Source organism: Rattus norvegicus, chromosome 2 (assembly GCF_036323735.1).
Source record: "Rattus norvegicus strain BN/NHsdMcwi chromosome 2, GRCr8, whole genome shotgun sequence".
NCBI classification, from domain to species: domain Eukaryota; kingdom Metazoa; phylum Chordata; class Mammalia; order Rodentia; family Muridae; genus Rattus; species Rattus norvegicus.
Genome location: NC_086020.1, coordinates 198,317,387 through 198,329,436, shown reverse-complemented (window position 1 = coordinate 198,329,436; position 12,050 = coordinate 198,317,387).

The following is a 12,050-nucleotide window of genomic DNA, read 5'->3' as shown; positions in this document are numbered from 1 at the left end:
TCTCCTTCCCAAGTTCATTCTCAGTGGTTTTCCTGGTCATGAGGAGAGTCTTCACAAATCTCTCATGACCCTTGGCAGGCGCTGCCCCATTTTTGCATAAATGGTGATTATTTTGAATAGGTAAGTTCCTTCAAATTTCAGTATCATGGAGGAAGTAGGAGCTGGTGGTTTTAGGCTGCTTCTCATTGCTCTGGTTTATCTCACAGTGTGTCCACATCCTCTGGACGGGGGTCTTCTAGGGCCAGGAGCTCCTTGACCACCTGTGAGCAGCTGCTTTTCAGTGCACACTCTTGTCTATGAGGAGCTGTAGATGAGACCAGAACGTCCAACTCCATCGTCCCATCCTGGCTATGAATTGAAATTAGATATCTTGGTGGGGAAGATCAAACTTGCTCCAAGGAAGTAGCTACCACTAATGAGCAGGAGTAGTCTAACATGCAGTCATCCCCTTCCCCTCGCTCCTTTTTTCTCTCCTACCTAGTGTTAGTGGGTTGGAAGGGAAGAAGAGGGGTGGAGGTGGATGGAAGAAAAATCAACCCACAAGGTAGCAGAAGACAGTTACAAGAGATCTTCCCATCTCCAGACACCTTTAATTTCCTTCTGCAAAGACTTGAATTTTTTTTTTTAATCATACAAGCCTTTCACTTGCCTGGTTAGAGTTCCCCGCAAGATATTTTATATTATTTGAGGCTATTGTGAAAGGTGCTGCTGTTCCCCTGATTTATTTCTCAGTCCACTTGTCATTTGTATTTAGGAGGGCTACAGAGTTTTGTAGGTTCATTTTCAAAGTAGTTTTCAGCTACTTTGTTTTAGGGTCACTTGTGTATCCTATCCTATCATCTGCAAATAATGATACCTTGGGATCTTTCTTTTAAATTTGTATCCCCTTGATCTCCAATAGTTTTCTTTTTTTTCTTTTCTTTTTTTCAGAGCTGGGGACCGAACCCAGGGCCTTGCGCTTGCTAGGCAAGCGCTCTACCACTGAGCTAAACCCCCAACCCCTCCAATAGTTTTCTTATTGCTCTAGCTAGAACTTCAGGTGCTATATTGAACAGATATGGAAAGAGTTAGGCAATCTTGTCATGTTTCTGATTTAGTGGAATTGCTTTGAATTTCTCTCTATTTAATATGGTGTTGACCATAGCCTTGCTATAAACTGACTTTATTATGTTTAGGTGTGTTCCCCGGGTCCCTAATATCTCAAGAATTTTTATCATGAAGTGTTGGATTGTGCCAGAGGTCTTTTCTGCATCCAATGAGATGATCGCATGTTTTTATTTCTTTCACTTTGCTTCTACAGTAGACTATACTTTTTGAGTTTTGTATATTGAACAATTCCTGCATCTCTGGGATGAAGCTTACTTGATAATGGTGGATAATATTTTTGATGAGTTCTTGGATTTGGTTTGGAAGTAGTTTATTGAGTATTTTTTCATCTCTGTTCATAAGGGAAATTGATCTGTAATTCTCTTTGTTGGGTCTTTATGTGGTTTGGGTATCTGGGTAACTGCTTTTATTTCACTAAGCATTAGAAGTCTATTTAGATGGTTTATCTGATCTTGATTTAACTTGGCTAAGTGGTACCTATTGAGAAAATTATCCATTTCTTTTAAATTTTCTAATTTGGTGGATGGAGTACAGGTTTTAAAATTCAATTAGGGTCCAACATTTTTTGGGCCTTTGAGCTGGAATCGTTCTACTTTTTCTATTCCTATTATTCTTAGTTTGGTCTTTTCATAGTGTCAGATTTTCTAGATGTTTTGTGTCAAGGAGTTTTTAGGTTTAACATTTTCTTTCACTGATGCATCTATTTCTTCCTTTTTTTTTTTTTTTTTTGGTTCTTTTTTTCGGAGCTGGGGACCGAACCCAGGGCCTTGCGCTTCCTAGGTAAGCGCTCTACCACTGAGCTAAATCCCCAGCCCCGCATCTATTTCTTTTATTGTATCTTCAATGTTTTAAATACTCTCTTCCATCTTTTGTGTTCTGTTGGTAATGCTTCCCTCTCTAGTTCCTGATCAAATTCCCAAAGTTTTCATTTCCAGAATTTCCTGTTTGTGTTTTTGGATTGGTTCTATTTACATTTTCCAGTCTTGAATAGTTTTATTCATTTCTTTCCACTGTTTGTGTTTCTTTAAGAATTTCTTTAAGACTTATTCATTTCTTCTTTAAGGCCCCCTATCTTCATGCATTTCTTGTATTTCAGCTATGTTGAAATATTCAGGGCCTCCTGTGATGGGAGAGCAGGGATGTGGTGGAGACACATTGCCCTGGCTGTTATTTGTATTTTTATGCTGGTGTCCAGGCCTCTGAGGTTGGGATAATTATAGGTCTGGATGGTGATTTCTGGGTTTGTCTTTGTTGAGTGGATGTTTTGTCCTTTGGTTTCTGTTTTATTGCTGGAGTTTTGGAGAATATGATTGCCAAATGTTGCTTGGCCAAAATTTTTCTTCGTCCCTGATAGTTGTGGCTATGAGGTATTCCAGGTAAAATGTGTTTCTGGGGATTGACACTTAGGGGTGGGGATGGGCTAAGCGTCTGAACAAGTTCTCAGGAAGGAGCACAGTGTTCAGACAAGATCTGCTTATTTTGTCTTTTTGGAATGGGAGGAGACAGTAAAGAGAGGTTACCCCAAATGGTCTGTTATAGCACTGGGAACGAGACTGAGGGGTTGGACCTACGGGAACAGGAAGAGAGGGAAGATCTACAGACAGCATGGTGGGACATTCATCAGCTTCCCCATCCTCCACCCACTAGGTGTTGCACTACTTCCCAGCGGTGGCCATTCAGAAGGTCTCTGACTACTGTCAAGTATGTTGTGAGCTGCAAGTTACCTATTATTACAGGTCAGAGATGCCTGGATGGAGACTCACTTTTTTAAGAAGTAGAAAGGGAAAGTTAAGAATAAAATAATGCAACTCATGCAGCTATTATGGGTCTTGCTTGAAGAGACTGCATTTGATTTAGCAATAAAAGCGTGTGTTCCTCCATCCAAACCTTCTCATGGAGCCCCATCTTGCTATCTTTCAAATTCTTGGCCTCTTTTTCTTTTTTATTCTTTTAAGTTTTCAAAACAGGGATTCTCTGTGTAGGTCTGACTGTCCTGGAACTCACTCTGTAGACCAAGCTGGCCTTAAATCACAGAGAACCACCTACATCTGCCTCCTGAGTTCTGGGAGTTAAGGCATGCACCACCATGGCCTCTTTTCCTTTAATTGTTGGTGTGTGTCTTCATTTATAAATAAAAAAATAGGGGTTGGGGATTTAGCTCAGTGGTAGAGCGCTTGCCTTGGGTTCGGTCCCCAGCTCCGAAAAGAAAAAAAGAAAAAAAAATAAAAAATAAATAAAACCCGTTAAGTCTATATAATGCTACATGTATGTGTATGTGTATGTGCATATATATATACATATATATATATATACACACACACACACATACATATATGCATGCATGTTGACAGGGCCTCTGCAATAGAGACTTACTTTCTACCTCTTGGTGGGAGCCAAAGGCTATATCAATAGCCTAGAACATTTTGTTTTGAGAGAGTCTCAGACAATCCTGATCAAAAGAGAGTTGCCCATGACTGGTGTTAGAGTTTTTGTTTGTCTATAGCTCTTGGGGGAAACACTTCAAGATCAGATGCAAATTTTTATTTAAGGCATAAATTCCTATTTATAGACCAACTTATGTGTGCTATAGGTATTTTTAGGTAGCAAATTAATAGTATAACTTTTCCAGACATCCTTACTCTTATTTTACCTCCTCACTCCTTCTGTCTTTATCTCCCCCAACCTTCCCGAGGAAAACTCCTCCATTTTCTCATTCCTCATTACTTTGAATTTTGAGATCTTTGTCTATTATGAATAGCAACCCTCTATCAAGATGTTTAGGTTACAAAGCTTCCTCCCAGTCTGCAGGCTTTCTCTTTAGTCCACTGAATGTTTCCTTTGATGGACAGAAGTCCTCTAGATTTCCGAAGTCCCATTTTTTCACTCATTGGCCTTAGTTTCGGAGAGAAGGAAGTTCTGTTCAGAAAGTTCTTCCTTCCACCTGTATCGTGTAAGGGACGACCTGTATTTTCTTCTAGTAGCTTCACTGATTTACGTTCCACTCATTGAGAACTTTCACTCTCTCCAAGTTTATTATCGAGCACCATGATGGATAGGGATATAATCATTCCTCTTCCTGTGGCCATCCTGTTTTCCAAGCACTGCTCCTTGAAGCTGTCTCTCCTCTGGTATGCATTTTTTGGCATGTTTGCCACATGTTAAACACACGCATGCATGTTTGAGTCTTCTGTTTGAATCCATTGGTCTATGTGTTTGCTTTTGTACTTGTACCATCCTGTTTTTACCACCATCGCTCTCTGTAATGCATCTTGATATCTGGACTATACTTCTAGCACTGTTCTTTCTGTTGAAGAATCCTTTGGCTACCTGATGGCTTTTGTGCCTCCATAGGTTTGAGGATTTTTTTTCCTGTGAAGAATGATATCTGTAAATTGCTTTTGGTTAAAACGATCATTTTTCGGGCTGGAGAGATGGCTCAGTGGTTGAGGGCACCGACCTGCTCTTCCGGAGGTCCTGAATTTGGTTCCCGGCAACCACATGGTGGCTCACAACCATCCCTCTTCTGGTGTGTCTGAAGACAGTTACAGTGTATTCACATAAATAAAATAAATCTTTAAAATGATAATTTTTCACAATATTAATTCTAGCAATCCCCATCTTCTAGTGTCTTCCTCAATCTTTTTCTTCGGTGCTTTAAAGTTTTCACTATAGAGCTCTTTCACCGCCTTGGCGAACTTTATTCCTATATATTTCATTATGTTTTGAGTCTGTGGTGAAGGCATTCTTTCTCAACATGCTTGCTATTGATAAGTAGTGAGGTCACTAAGCATTGTAAGTCGATTTTGGGTCGATCTTGCCACTTTGCTTGAAGGGTTGGTCATTTCTAGAAGTTTTCTGGTTGATGTGATCATGTGTGTATATAAGATATTATCTGCACATGTGAATAATTTTACTTCTTTTCCTGTACTCTAGGAATTTATTATGAGGGTATGTTGCATGTATTGAGATGATCATGTGATTTTTGTCTTTAGTTCATTTATCATATATATATATATATATATATATATATATTAGTTCCAGGATAAAGCCAACTTGATTGTGGTGAATGATCTTTTTGATATATACCTACGTTCAGTTTTTAAGCATTTTACTAAGAAATTTTGCATCTATGATTATCAGGTATATTGGTCTGCCATTTTCTTTGTTATGCTTTTAGCTGGCTTGGTACTAAAGTAATACTAACTTTGTAGGAGTTTAAAACTACCCCTTTCGTTTCTATTTTATTTGGATTTTTTAAAGGAGTATTGACTATAATTCTTCTTTGGAGGTCTCAAAGAATTTTTCTGTGAGTCCAGAAGACCTTGTGCCTATAAACATTATTATTATCATTATCATTATTATATTTATTATTAATTTTATACCAGAAGTTTCTCTATTGAATGCTGTGGAATCAGACCAGACCTATGAGCTTAGCTTTGTGGGTATTCCATTCTGTCAGGAATGAATGGTGCGGCCCAGGCAACTGACGTAAAAAGGCAATAAACATTGGCCCCTAGGCTGGTCTCTGACCTCCCAGTCTTCACAGTAATAACATGTTGTACCTCAAGGAAAATCGTGCCAGAATTGCAACTACCAGCAGGAAGCAGACAACAGCTGCTTCTACATCAACAGAGCCACTCACAAAGTAGACAAGCTGACGCGAATCGTTGCAGATGTGTCCCAGGAACTTATGATGCTGGGGACTGAAGACCACCTGTGTCAGAAGTGTGGCTACAAGGATAGTCACACAGTGGCCGAGCTTAGGACGCCATGTGCCTGCACTATGTATGGGTCACTGGGCTGAGTGACCTTTCCTTCCTTCACATGTAATAAGTGCCAGTTTCTAGTTAAAAAAAAAAAACAAACCAAAGAGAAAATGAGAACACAGCTGCTCCTAAGTATGGTTGAGGACAAGAATTTTATTGTAGGTGAAAAGGGACAGAATAACCAGGGGCATCCGGAAGGTTCCAGACTGAACTGGGCCATGAGAGAAGTGGGAATGGAGAGCAAGGAGCCCAAGAGAGGAGCCACAGGTTAAGAGGCTGTTACGGTCCCAGAGTCACTGAAGGAAGACCCCAGACTCAAAGAGTATGCAAAGGCAAAGAGCATCTATTCTGCAGAAATTACCAGCATGCAGGGTCAACCATTTATCAAAACGGTGACAACTCTAGGGGCTTTTGCCTTTTTATTTAGGGCTAGGGGAATTTTCCAGAAGGGTTAGGTAACCTCTAATGATTGATAAGGGCAAAGCAATGGCTTAGTACAGTCTTGATGGGCTATTATGTTAGTTTCACTGTATTTGGTGAGACCTTGAAGAGTTTCAGTGATTAGCCCTGTTCTGGCCTTGTTATCTCTTCTGGCCGGGTGTCCAGGAGGCTGTCTCAGCCCTGGAGCTGTCCTCTCAAGTTCAGGGTCATCTCTGACTGAAGACCCATTGTCAGTGGCTCCCTCTGAGGACCCCATTATGCTTCCCAGAGAACTGAAAATTTTTATTCCCAAGGTTTTTATTTTTTGAGTGGCCCTCTCAAGGCCAAGAGAGAAACGAGGACCCAAGGGAACAGTGGGTGGACCAAGAGAATGCAAGCCCAAGTGACTGAGTTATCTAGGAATCAGAAGGGAGAAAGGGAGTCCAGTCCCTGGGCTACAGAGGTTTAAGCTCAGGGGCAGAGGTGAAAAGTGCTGGGAGGAACCACAGGTACTGAGTGAGACTGGCCTTGGGTTTCTTTGAGATTTATCTATTAAAGGTCTGTTTAAGGCATTGATCCCTTCTTGGTTTAACTTCGATGCTTTGGATGAATCTAGAAATTTGTGCATTTCTTTTAGGTTTTCTAACTCAATGGAGTATAGTTTGTAAAATATCTTATAATGTTCTGAAATTCTTTGGTCTGTTGCAGTGTCTCCTGTTTCTCTCTGTTAGTTTGGAGTTCCTCTTTCTTTTTGTTTACTGGGCTAAGAGTCTATCAATCTTGTCTATGTTTTCAAAGATCCAGCTCTTTAATTGGTTGACTCTGTATTGTTTCCTTTGTTTCTATTGGTTTCTGCTCTGGTTTTTATCATTTATCCCCATCTACTGGATTTAGGGTTGGATTTGCTTTGTTTTTCCAAGCCTTGAGTTGCGTCATTAAGTAATTTATTTGTCTTCTTTCTGATTTTTAAATGCAGGCCCCCAGAGCTATAAATTTCCCTCTCAGAACTGCTTTTTAAAAAACACTAATTAAATAGAATTTTAATAGAATACCTTTACTTATTCTTTGGCAAGTTGACACTTGTGTACAACATGATCTATCGTATCCACCTCTGACCCCACCTTCCCACTCCCTCAGGCATGTGTTCCCTGGCCTTCATGTTCTCTCTCCTTTCCCCCATTTCTTTTTTTTGTAACTCACTGAGAACAATTAGTGCTGCCCGCCTGAACATTAACTGATCTTGACGACTTGGTCTTGTTCCTGCAGTGAGCTCATGATCCCGAGACATTGCCACATACAGAACACAGCATTTCAGGGCACTCTCCTCTTCTACCTCTGGCTGTGGAATTCTTTCTTCTCCCTCCCCACCTTGGGGTGGGATGAGGGTGTTGTATAGGGCTGAGCACTTGATGGTCACTTACACTACAGCAGAATGAAGCATCTCCAACCAAGGCCAGGGCAGCGCTAATTAAAGGGCAGAGATGTGGACATTTAGCAGGCAATTTGACAACTTGACCAATAAATATATACATCTTCTTCAACTGGAGGTCAGCATGTAGAAGAATGCAGATCGATCCATGCTTATCACTCTGTACAAAGCTTAAGTCCAAGTGGATCAAGGACCTCCACATCAAACCAGATACACTCAAACTAATAGAAGAAAAAGTGGGGAAGCATCTTGAACACATGGGCACTGGAGAAAATTTCCTGAACAAAACACCAATGGCTTATGCTCTAAGATCAAGAATCGACAAATGGGATCTCATAAAACTGCAAAGCTTCTGTAAGGCAAAGGACACTGTGGTTAGGATAAAATGACAAACAACAGACTGGGAAAAGATCTTTACCAATCCTACAACTGATAGAGGTCTTATATCCAAAATATACAAAGAACTCAAGAAGTTAGACCGCAGGGAGACAAATAACCCTATTAAAAATGGGGTTCAGAGCTAAACAAAGAATTCACAGCTGGGGCTGGGGATTTAGCTCAGTGGTAGAGCGCTTACCTAGGAGGTGCAAGGCCCTGGGTTCGGTCCCCAGCTCCGAAAAAAAAGAACCAAAAAAAAAAAAAAATTCACAGCTGAGGAATGCCGAATGGCTGAGAAACACCTAAAGAAATGTTCAACATCTTTAGTCATAAGGGAAATGCAAATCAAAACAACTCTGAGATTTCACCTCACACCAGTGAGAATGGTGAAGTCAAAAACCCAGGTGACAGCAAATGCTGGTGAGGATGCGGAGAAAGAGGAACACTCCTCCATTGTTGGTGGGATTGCAGACTGGTACAACCATTCTGGAAATCAGTCTGGAGGTTCCTCAGAAAATTGGACATTGAACTACCTGAGGACCCAGCTATACCTCTCTTGGGCATATACCCAAAAGATGCCCCAACATATAACAAAGACACATGCTCCACTATGTTCATACAAGCCTTATTTATAATAGCCAGAAGCTGGAAAGAACCCAGATGCCCTTCAAGAAAGGAATGGATACAGAAAATGTGGTACATCTACACAATGGAATATTACCCAGTTATCAAAAACAATGACTTTATGAAATTTATAGGCAAATGGATGGAACTGGAAAATATCATCCTGAGTGAGGTAACCCAATCACAGAAAAACACACATGGTATGCACTCATTGATAAGTAGATATTAGCCCAAATGCTCGAATTACCTTAGATGCACAGAACACATGAAACTCAAGAAGGATGACCAAAAGGGGAACAAGAATACCCTTTGGAGGGAATAGAGAGGCAAAGTTTTGAACAGAGGCAGAAGGAACACCTATTCAGAGCCTGCCTCACATGTGGCCCATACATATACAGCCACCAAACTAGATAAGATGGATGAAGCAAAGAAATGCAGGCCGACAGGAACCGGATGTAGATCTCTCCTGAGAGACACAGCCAGAATACAGCAAATACTTAGTTGAAGGAATCTTAGAAAGGACTGGAAGAGCTTGAAGGGGCTCGAGACCCCATATGAACAACAATGTCAACCAACCAGAGCTTCCAGGGACTAAGCCACTACCCAAAGACTATACATGGACTGACCCTGGGCTCCAACCTCATAGGTAGTAATGAATATCCTAGTAAGATCACCAGTGGAAGGAGAAGCCCTTGGTCCTGCCAAGACTGAACCCCCAGTGAATGTGATTGTTGGTGGGAGGGTGGTAATGGGGGGAGGTGGGGAGGGGAGCACTCATACAGAAGGGGAGGGGGAGGGGCTAGGGGGATGTTGGCCCAGAAACTGGGAAAGGGAATAACAATCGAAATGTAAATAAGAAATACCCGTTAACAAAGATGAAAAAAAGATTCTAAAAAAATATGTACACCTTCCACGGGAAATACTCAGTGCACTGTGTCCTCCAGATTCAGTAACAGAACGTGCTCTATACTGATAATCTCCCTCTCTGATGTCACATCCCTGCTTCCCAGCCACCGTGGCACCAGCCTGAACCTAACATTTTATGTATGCTTGACCTTAAGGCTTTGGACATCCATGCTCATGGGCTAGCCAAGGGTGTACTCTTTAGCTTCTCTGTGTCTGATTGTTATATAAACAAAGTTTTACTTCTTTTTTAACATAGTCTCGCTATGGATGTCTGATCCAGAATTCACTACTTGGACCCGATTGGCCTTGAACTCAGAAAATGACCTGCACCATCATACCAGGACCAATGTTATATTTTTCTCCCAGTGTTCCAGAGTAAACCTAGAGCCTGACACATAGAACAAGCAATTTGTCATAGAGATGCACCCCACTCTACCCTCCTGTCTGTCTGTCTCTCCTTTTTCTCCTTTCCTTCCTTCCTTCTTCCTTTTTCTTTTATTAGCCTAGGCTAGTTTCCAACCCCTGGTTCTCCTGCCTCTGCCTCCCTAGTTCTGGGTTTGTAGGCTTGTGCTATCATTCCCAGTAATGTGCTTCAGAACTGCTTTTAACGTCTCAGAACTTGGATCCCTTCCATTTATATAGGAATCCCCCCTTATACTTTCTAAGAACCGTCTGAATTTTTAAATTATTAAGATTTTTTAAAGATTAATTTTATATTTTAAGTGTGTGTGTGTGTGTGTGTGTGTGTGTGTGTGTGTGTGTGTGTGGTCTGTGTCTGTGTGTCCATGTGTCTGTGTGAGTATGTGCACACAAATGAAGGTATAGACAAAGGCCAGAATGGGTATCAGGTCCCTAGGAGCTGAAGTTACAGGTTGGGTGCTGGGTTATGAACTCTGGTCCTCTGTAAAGAGTAGCAAGACTTCTTAACACTGAGTCATCTTTATAGCCACTCTTCAAAAATGATTTACAAATTTGTTCTTAACATACAGAAAACCGTAAACATTATGCATTATTGGGTGGTACCATGTGAATAATTTTTGGATACACGTGTATATTCTGTTGAAATCGAGCTAAATATCTATCCCTTAGACACCACTTCTTTGTGGTGGAAATGGGGAGTCCTTTCTTCCAGTTATCTGGTTAGAAACGCTATGCTGTCATGCTGTGCAGTCGTCTGTGTACAAGACCTCAGAACCTCCTCTATGTGCAACTTAGGACCTGCTGAGCAACTTCTCTCTCTTTTCTCCTGTGCTCCTTAGCTTTGAATACTCACCATTTCCTCAGAACCACCAACACCTCCTGTCTTCTCCTTCCTTTCCTCTATCTCTGAGAAGGAACTTGCTATGTAGCTGAGGCTGGCCTCAAAGGCCTGATGATTCTTTTGACTCCAGCTCTCAGTGCTCTGATTACAGTGTCATTACATTTGTGTAAAGAACACTGTATTTACAGATTTATATAGTAATCCTTGGTCAGAGGAAGAACAGAGAGAGATTTCCTTAAGTTCTGCAAGGGAACCTCTTTATTGTACAGAGGCTTTTTGATTTGAGGTATACTTGCTAGTCAAATCTTGCAAGTATTTTCTGAACTATTAAACAGTTATTCTGAAAGAAAAAAATTCTAACCAACATCTTTGAACTCTTTCCATGTGTGGCCTTCTAGCAACTTCTAAATTCCAAATCTTACATTAAGGCCATTGATTTATTTGTGTCTCTCCCCGTCCCCTCCCTCCTTCTATTATTATTGTTTTTAATGAGTACATTGCAGCTGTCTTTAGACACATCAGAAGAGGGCATCGGATCCCATTACAGATGGTTGTGAGCCACCATGTGGTTGCTGGGAGTTGAACTCAGAACCTCTGGAAGAGCAGTTGATGATCTTAACTGCTGAGTCATCTCTCCCGCCCCTCACTTCTAGTTTCTCTCTGTGTGGATATCTAGTTTTATTCTTTCTCTTTTCCCCCTATTTTATATATTGACTAGTATTCCACATTTTCATTATACATTTGTCAGAGAATGGGTTCTTAGATGGCATCCATTTCACGGCTATGGTAAAGTGCGTTCTCCTATCATTCTAATTTCATTTCCTGTGGCTATATATCCAGTATTGCTGGATCACGTGGTAGCTCTAGTTTTGACTTTTTAAGGATCACCAGGTTGTTTTCCTTAATGGCTGTGATAGTTTGCACTCTTACCAGCATTGTCCAGTGTTCTCTCCTGCCCAGATTCTAACCAGCAGCTCCCCTCCCCCATCTCTTTTTTTCTATGTGAGAATGGCGGTTCTTTCTGGGGAAGGTGCGTCCCACTGTGGTTTGCTTTACATCTTCCCAGTGCCTGGTGACCATGAATATCTTTAATGCATCCACTGGTCCTATGTGAATGTGGCCCTGAGCTGCCTAGCTGAGCAGAGTCCTGCAAGCTCTC